Source organism: Ursus maritimus, unplaced genomic scaffold (assembly GCF_017311325.1).
Source record: "Ursus maritimus isolate PB19 unplaced genomic scaffold, ASM1731132v1 scaffold_17, whole genome shotgun sequence".
Lineage (NCBI taxonomy): Eukaryota > Metazoa > Chordata > Mammalia > Carnivora > Ursidae > Ursus > Ursus maritimus.
In genome coordinates, this window is record NW_024424119.1 from 58,781,694 (window position 1) to 58,791,143 (window position 9,450).

The window sequence follows — 9,450 nt, forward strand, 5'->3', positions numbered from 1 at the left end:
GGTGTCCGTTCCTCCGTAGGCGTCGGATGGGGTGAGTGTCCACGCCTGAGCCCAGGCTTCTCTCCGTCGCTGCCGTGTGAGAGTTCTCCCTGCTGGGGCGCCTGGCGGGCTCAGCCGGGGGAGTCTACCACTCTTGATCTCAGGGTTGTGAGTTCAAGCCCCATGTTGGGGGTAGAGATGACTTAAAACCTTGGGGCGCCTGGATGGCTCAGTCGGTGAAGCATCTGACTCTTGATTTCTGCTCAGGTCATGATCTCGGGCTCGTGAGATCGAGCCCCATGTGGGGCCGTGTGCTGGGCATGGAGCCTTCTTGGGAGTCTCTCTCATTCTGCCCCTACCCCCCAAAGGAAAATAATAAAATCTTAAAAAAAAAAAAAAAAAGAATTCTCCCTCTTCTCTTGTTCAGGGTCCACTCAGATTGTCTGTTTCTTCTTCAGTTGGTTTCAGCGGTTTGTGTCAAGCCATCTCAGCTCAAGGAACTCTGTCCTAAGAATTCTAAAGGCCGGCTTACCCTGCCCCAAGATGGCAAAGGCCAGGGCACGGCTCACGGCAGAAGAAGCAGGACCTGGGGTAGCTTGGGACACATTAAATTCAGGATGCCCGTTGGACCCCATATGATAGGAGATGCCACCACAGGGAGGGCACCGCCAGCGGTGAAAAAGGGGCGCTATGGGGAGAAGAGGCCCCCAGAGGACCATGGCCTCAGGCAGCGGGCAGCCTGGGTCCTGTATGTGGGCCTGGTGGTCGGGGTGCAGGCACCAGGAGAGGGAGCCGCCCAGGGGCCCCGAAGGAGAGCCATGTAGGGTCCCCGGACAAGCAGACTGTGATATGGCAGGGGCAAAGCGAACACAGCTCTGCTGCCAACAGTCCAGGAGAACCGGAGTGGTGACCCCAGGCAGGCGTGCGCGCCCCGCAGTGCCTTTGTTTCCACGGCAGGAGAGGCCACGGCCTGTGGGTGTGGACACGCCAGGACTGGTGCCGCACAGGGGAGTCCGATGACGTCCTCGCACTCTGGGCGGGAGAAAGGGCATGGCCACGGCACCGGAGGGGGCCTGGTCCCCTGCTCGGGGCGGGAGGGAGGCACTGCCCAGCTGTGTAGGTGGGTGGGCGTGGGGAGGGGTTGCAGATGGCACGCCGGCCAGGCAGCCCCGAGGGGCTTCCCCTCGAGGGCAGCCGACTGATGGTGCAGGTGCGTTACCCCCAGTGAGCGCGCAGGGAGCCGCTGGGCATGACAGCACGTGCGGGTACAAGGGGGGCAGAGCAGAGGAGGGCACAGCATGGGGGTGACGGGGGTCCTGGACCGCGGCCCCGGGGAGCTGGCGACGTCAGAGCGGAGAACACGGAAAGGCTCCACCGGGTGGTTAGGCTGGCTCAGCGTCATTACCGCGACATTCCAGAAGGATCGGTGCCTCGCCACTTGATGGTTTGGTTTATTTTTGGAAAATTCCTTTATATGAAGGAGCCCCTGGCACAGGCTAGACAAACACTGCCTGGTTGCCCAAAACCTGACTTAATTGTAAATATGTGACTGGTTTTATTTGTCAGGGGCCATCCAAACTCGAAGACGATGTTAGGAGTTGCTTCCCACTGACTGTCCCCACGGGGGCTCTGGCGGGAGGATGGGGGGGACCCAGAGAGAGAGCCAAGGTGGGGTTCCAGTTCCTAGGTCGGGGAGTGGCACCCCGTCCTCCCCATGGCCCCCCTGCTCAGAGTGTGAGCCTTGGCCCCTCAAAAGTCCACCAAGGACACAAGGAGGCAAATCATCCCCAGCAGCAGGCAGTCTCGGGCTGGTTCCTCCACCCCCACCAGGTGCCGTCCACCTGCTCCCGGGTCCTGCTCCCCGCTCCAGGCAGCCCCCCAGAAACAAGATGACCGTCCTCAGGCCTCTGCCGGCTTTCATCTATTTTTATGCCAGTTTTCCACCTAAGGCTTTTGCAAGCCCCAGGTTCTCCTTGCTTTTCCTTGCTTACGCGGATTCTCCGGGTGCCCGCGGCTGGTGGGGTTTCAGCTCCGGTGGCCTGGCCCCAGCAGCACCCACATGGTGGCCAGAACCTGCAGGTAGAGGCGGCGATCACCCTATGCTGAGTCCCTGCAGGCACGATCCGAAGAAAAGGCCAATTTAACCTTCTCATTTACTTGGCAGCTGTCTCTTCTTTTATGGAAATTTTTAAATGACATGTTTCTATTTTCAGTTTTGATTCCATTAAAATCCGGCATATTTCGGTCTTTCTAGAATATCAACAGCCAGCAAGTCTCACGGAAACATGAGGTGTGTTGGATCCCCGATGGCTGGCTCCGGCCCTCGCGCTCATCACAGCCTGGCAGACTGTCCCTCCGCGGTCTGGCCCACTGGCTCACCCGCACGTTCCCATCCCGTATCCCGGAACGAAGATTTTGTTATAAAAGAAAAAAGTATTTTTACCAGGGCAAAATAGGCCAACCTCTTGTCTGGAAATAAAAAATTGAGAATAGGTCAAAATAAAGCAGAACCCTGGGAGGGCTGCATGAGCGGACGTGCTTAGGCGGGTTGCAGGCGGAGAGAAACAGCCTCGGAGCCGGATCACAGCGGTGTGCGGCCCACCTGCTGACTCCGGGCTTGTCACGGGCGAGGCACCAGGGGCCCAGCGCGCGGCCCGCGGCGGAGCGATCCTCCGTGTGTTCAGACACCAAAGCCTTGACCCGTCCTTTGATGAAGCCCCGAGCAAGGCCTCGCGGCCACCTGCACACAGCTGCCACTCAGCGAGCCCTCGGCACCCACGGCCGAGCACCCTCACCCAGCCGTCCACAGAGGAGGTGGCGGCCTGTGGGGTGCATTTATCTGCTGCCCCCCCCACCATGTGCTCCTAGATGCACCCCGAGGGTCAGGTTGAGTACAGGGCAGTTTAGCCTAAAACCGACAGGCCGTGCTGTGTCCCCAGGAGTCCTCACCAGTGAAATGGTGCAGGGGGCTCAACCAACCCCCCAAGGCACCCACGCCCGAGGCCCCAGGGCCTCTGGATGTGCCGCCTGACACGGCAAGAGGGACGGGGCGATGGCACTGGGTCACGGACCTCGAGATGGAGATTGTCCTGGATTTCCCACATGGGCCTGGTCACAGGGCTCCTGTGTAGGCTGGGTGTGTGTCCCCCCCAAAGTCATGGGTAGAAACCTACCCCCGCCCAAGGTGAAGGTGTTAGGTCGCCTTTGGAAGGGGAGGAGGTCGCGGGGTAGAGCTGCAGGAAGGGACCCCAGAGGCTCCCTCGCCCCTCCTGCCGCATGAGGACAGGGCGGGAAGTCGCGTCTGTGAACCCGGGAGCGGCCTCACCGAACACAGCCTCTGTGGGCGCCGGGATCTTGGACCAGCACCCCCCCCAGCTGTGGTTGCAGGCCCGTCGGTGGAGCTCCCCTACAGCCGCCAGGGCGGACCAGGGCCTGTCGTCATAAAGGGGAGGCAAGAGGGTCAGAGTCAGAGGAAGAAGACGTGAGGAAGGAAGCAGAGGTCGGAGAAAATCCCATGGGAGGCGCCATGGGCCTTGAACGTGGGTGCGAGGCTGCTAGGAGCTGAAAAGGCAAGGAAGCCGCCCTCCCTGGAGCCCCGGGAGGCACCAGCCCGTGGCACCTGCACCGTGGCCCGTGACACAGGACCACAAACCGGTGCAGCTGAAGCCACCACGTCAGGGCCGTTTCGTCCCAGCAGCCCTGGACACCCGCCCGCCAGGTAACCAACTTCCCACTTTTCCCCCATGCGCTCAGGATGGCCTGGCCGCCCAGCCCTACAGGGGACACAGGGGCCTCCCACCCGGGCTCGCCGTCCACCGCAGCGGCCCCCTGCCCAGCCGCCCCAGCCCAGCGGGGCCCCTGCTCAGGGCTGGGCTTCCTGGCCCCTTAGGTCGCCCACGACAGACACATGTGACCTGCTCCCACGAGGGGTGCAGGATAATTGTAATTCCCAGGTGTGATGTGGGCACACAGCTCCTAGAACCCTTGGATTTAGGGGTGACCGGAGCACGCTCTGTGGGCTAACGAGGTGCGTGGCGTGCGCCTAGAGCTTCAGGCCGGGAGTGGGCTGGACCGGGCGCAGTAAGGGGGCGCACCGCTCGGCCCCGCCCCACCGCGGGCGGGAGAGGAGACAGAGTCCAGCGCCACAGCCGGTGACGCCATCCACGCTGGGAGGGTGGCACGCCCCAGCTGCTCAGGACCCCTCCCAGACCTCAGCCCCCCGCCTCCCCCTCGGGCTGCCCATCATACCCATTCAACGGGGGATGGTAAGTGTTTTTCGGAGTTTTGTTCTAGCAAACTGAAGTGGAGGGTTGTGGGGACCCTGGCGTCTGAAAGGGGGAGTCCTGTGGGGTAATTCTGGGTGTCTGAACTTCATTGAACTGAATTGTAGGAAATCCTGCTGGTGTCTGCGAGCCGGAGACCAGGCTGTTTGGGGAAACAACGCTGGGACTGGGAGTCAGAAGTGTTTGAGTAAAACAGATGGACGGGGGTGCCTGGCGGGCTCAGTTGGTGGAGTGCGCGACTCTGGGTCTCAGGGTCGTGAGTTCGAACCCCACGTTGGGGGCAGAGATGACTTAAAAATAATAAAAATCTTTTTTTTTAAGATTTTATTTGAGAGCACGCGCACAAGAGAGCAAGCGAGTGATAGTGATTGGGGGCAGGGGCAGAGGGAGAAGCAGGCTCCCCGCGGAGCAGGGAGCCCGACAGACACGGAGCTCCATCCCAGGACCCCAGGACCATGACCTGAGCTGAAGGCAGACGCTTCACTGACTGAGCTGCCCAGACGCCCCAAAAGTAATAAAAATCTTTTTAAAAAACCAGACAGCCAGCGCACAGGCAAGCTCTGACACGTGCTGGGATGGGAAACCCGTCGTGTCTACCCTCACTGGCTTGGGACGGAAGCGTGACCTTTCCCAAACCAAGGACCCGGCATTAGTGGTCCACTATTCCCAAGTCAGATCTGGCACCCACTGACCACAACACCCCGACATTCAGCCCAATGCCCCCCACCTGGCCTTCCCTTCATCACTGCTCCCCCAAAGGTAAGATGCTAATTCAATTTGAACTTAATTAATTGAACTCATTAAAATCTGATTCCCCCCTTGAGAGAGAAACCCGAGGAGAGATGTGTGGGCAGGCAGGCTGTCAGGCCACAGACACTCAAGAGTGACAAGTTTCTGCCGCCCTCCCCCAGGGACAATAGCGTCCCAGGAGAGGGAGGGCTTGAGGGCACGTGGGGGCTGCCTGGGGTGGGCAGACGTGGGCCACGCACACAGGTGTCCACACACGTCTGCCCTGTGGCTGGACGGCCAGCTGGGATCTGGTCACGGCTTGTCCCTACCAAGGGGGACACACGGTCCTTACTGCTCCTCCATCGTGCGGAACCCCTCCTCAGAGGACACAGCGTCCAGGAGAGACCTCATGACCCAGAAGCTCTGGGGCAGGGGTTGCGGGTCAGTGGCCGTCATTGTGCACATGACTGATTGCGGCCTCTCCCCAGCCCCGTCCATCCGTCCTGGCTGGCCACACACAGCTGGTGCCCAGCAAACCGGGAGAGAGCACTTGTCCCTCCGGGGAGCAGGGCCCCAGCTATGACCAACAGGGCCCTTGCAGACGCCATCCCACGCCGAGAGCGTACATTTTAAGGCCACAAACTTCATCTTGCACCATTTCAAAAGTGCGAAGTACGTACCTCTTGGGGATTTATAAATGAGTCACTTTCCCCCTTTCACCGTGGAGACCTGGGCTCCAACACTTGGCTTTGACTCGGCTCTTGCCAGGGGTAAAATTCATAACGGGAATTGCCACTGGGGTCACGAAAGGCCAGGGGAACCGGAGGCTCCAAGAGGTCACATTTTGTCACAAGAAGGCACCTTGCGAGTGTCGTGAACACAGCCGCTCCCGTGACACTGAGCCCCTGCACGCCCTCCAGGCTGTGCGCGGGGCAGATGGAGGAGACAGCCTCACAAACCCGTGCTCGTTCCACAGCGCATCTCTTCTCTCCGGGTCTGGAGCTGAAGTCCGAGGCCGGCTCCTGCTGAGCCCAGAGGGACAATCTGTCCCAGCCTCTCCCCCTCGGCTGCCTCGGCTCGCCGAAGCGCGGCTAGCTCTGCCCCCCTCTCCGTGCGCCCACCACCCACCACCATGTGTCCACCTCCGCACCGCCCGTACGGATTGGGGCCACCCGGTGACCTCGTTCTCCCCCACCCCCTGTGAAAGCCCCGTCTCCAGATGCAGGTTTGTCCGAGGTGCTGGGGGTGAGGGCAGCAACATGCCTTCTCTGAGGACACAACTCAACCCCGAGCAGTTGCCTGCGTGTGTGAGGAGTCTCAGAGCAGGTGGGCCCACGGTTCCACCGGTCACCCCTGACGTCTCCGTCCCTCACCCCTGAGCTCAGGTCTCTGAGAGCCGAGAGCGCCTGCCAGATGGGAGTGCCTGGGGCCACGAGACAGGGCCTGAGCCCCGCATCCCAGGTCTTGCCCCTGGCTTGTCGCCCATCAGGCATCCAGGACCGCTGCGTGCTAGAGGTGTGACATCACGCGCTGCACCCTGGAGAGAACGGCCACGCCTCCCTCCGCCCACAAGAAGCTCCGGTCTGCTCCTCGTCCCTCACGGCCGTCTGCAGTCGCTCTTCGCTCTCTCCCTGGGCCCACGTGGGCTCCTGGGGACAGCTGAGCCCAGGACACCGGCCCAGGCGTGCACACGTTTCCCGGAGCACCTCTCCAACCGCCACAGGCTCCCAGCACTGGGCCACCCGGCCTCGTGCCGCACCGTCACCAGGTCTGCAAGAGGGCAACAAGGCGGACAGTTGCGGGCCACAGAGCCACACACCGGCCCTGGTTCCAGCCAGTGGTCGGAGGGCACACCTTGCAGTGGTCAGGGCCGACCCTTCCTAAGGTCGAAGACTTGACCTGGGACGTGTCCTTGCCCGGACGACCCCCAGGCATTCACAAGAGAGCTGGGCGGAACTGCTCACCAGGCCCCTCCTGCGGGATCTCCGAAATTCCGGAGGCAAGTGCCCTTGAGGGGGACGCACTCTCCACACGCACCCGTCGAACCTACCTCTGATCGGAGCACACACTCCCCACTTCTCTGGGGCCCACAGTGGACTTAGCATCGCCGCTCAGTTCCCAGAGGAACACAGTGTGCGGCGAGGGCCACTCCGGGGGACGATCCAATGGCCCGTGGACCCCAAGCCCTGCATTATCTGCTTGCACTCGGGAAGGACACAGATGACGACGGGAGGCAACCGGGAACGGGCCCGGGGCCTGAGCGCTGCTGGCAGTGTCCATACTCCTGGTCCGAACGAAGGAAAAACTGGGGGGCAGCCTTGCGGGGGGCCGCTGGGGCGTGTGTTGGGGGCGGGTGGCAGCCTCCCTCCCCAGCTTGTCCTTGCTTTCTCCCGTCCTAGCAGCAGACGCGCTCAGAAGGCCAGCACCCAATGTCCTGGCCGGAGACTCACCCGGGCTCCCACTCGGGCTCCAACTGCGACTCCTGAGGCTGGTTTACAGGCCACGCTTTGCAGACACGTGGCACGGGGAGCGCACGCACCCACCAGTAAACATCAAGCGTCAGCATCTTCCACAGCCCGCACAAAGGAGTTACGAAGAGCATGGGCGGGGGGGGGAGGCGCGTGGGCGCCCGGCAGGTGGAGAGGAACCCACCCCGCTCCCGCGGTCTCTCCTCGCACAGGCTGCAGGCCCTGCGCCCGGGCCCTCCGAAAACGTGTGGTGTCTCGTCCACTCGGTGCCCCCACGGCTTCCCTTGGCCCAGCAGGCATCACGCGGCTGAGGCCCTCTCAGCATCGTCTACACCTGGAGGCCAGCTCCGCCCGGACCACACCAGTGTTCGCGCTGTCTTAGCTCTCGTGGCATCGCCTGGAACACGGCGACCGAGCCAGTCAAGGGGAGACAGCACTTTGCAGTATCTGGAACATTCTCGAGAGCCCCAGGATTCAGGTCACAAATCCCCGTTGGCTTTGGTCTGCTGTCCTGAGTGCGCGGCCATCGAGGGCAGAGTGACAACTTGCAGGGGTAGGAACCTGCGGCGTGCCTGCTACGACGGCCGCGCCTGAGAATCTGCGCGTACAGTTTATCCAGACCGCCGTCTTTACTTCTCACATTACTTTCCAAACCAGGCGAGTGATTAGGTTGTATCTTCTCCAGGTATCCCCAGGGTATTCGTCATAGAGGCGGCAGGAGTCCGGCCGGCGGCGAGCAGACTCCCCAGCACCAGCAGCGTGGCCGCCCGGGGACGGGAGAGGGGACGGAACCGTTTGGCCACGGCCCCCCTCGGACAGAAACCTCCACCGCCAGCCGCCCCCTGAACCGCAGGCCTAGTCTGCAGGAGTGCCCCCCAGGCACGTTTCCCGCCCGCCGTGCTGTGCCCGAGACCGGTGTGAGGCTCCCATGAAGACGGACCATGGGGAGGCCGCTCTGCTGAGCCAGCCCCGGGTCTGCACAGAAAGCCACGCACACGCACACGGGACGCGCCACAAGGCCCTCCTGCAGGCGAGTCGGGGCCTGCTCGCCGGTTTCACTGCAGGTTCTACTCGGTCACTCGGGGTGCAGCGCCCCGGGGCCCACGGCACAGGTCCGCAAGCGGAGAGAAACCTCACAGGAGCCAGAGCCCGGGCAGATCCATGGCTCCCCGGGAGACAGCACCAAACGCCACGCTGCCACCTGACCTGAAACCACCAAGTGACGTGGGAACGGTGTCTGGAGGAGGGCTGGCCGTCCAGCGGTGTTAAGGGTACAAGATTTCTTCAGCCACTCTGGCGGTCGGAGAACAGGCTCTACTCTGTACGGATGCACTTTCCTTCCTGAAGAATCTCTGCACCGTGGAAGGAAAGGCACGCTCAGTGAGCCCGAGGCCCCCGTGAGGCAGTCCACGCACGCCCACCGGACACACCGGCCCCGGGATGTTGCCGTCAGTCAGTTCCGTGGAGCCTGAGAAACACAGAGCCCCGTGGCCGAGCCACAGCTCTTGCTGGGAGCAGGGCCACCCTGCAGAGCACCAAGAAAAACAAAGACACAGGGGCGCCTGGGTGGCTCAGTTGTTGGGCGTCTGCCTTCGGCTCAGTTCATGATCCCAGCGTCCTGGGATGGAGCCCTGCATCGGGCTCCCTGCTTGGTGAGGAGCCTGCTTCTTCCTCTCCAACTCCCCACTGCTTGTGTTCCCTTTCTCACTGTCTCTCACTGTCAAATACATAAATAAAATCTTTTCAAAAAAAGAAAAAAGAAAAACAAAGACACAAAACCTAGTAAGAGCCCGGAGCCGATCCCCGGCACTCTGTCCTGTACGGCGGGGGAACGGTGGAGAATGTCTCAATGCGAGCCTCAGACGATGGGCGAGTCACGACCTTCAAAAATGACTTACTATTTCTGTCCAGAAGTTTCAAGTCTGAATCTAAAGAACTGTAAGAAAACCCAGATCTATGGAAAGAAACATTTTCTTAAAACACCTGTGCTC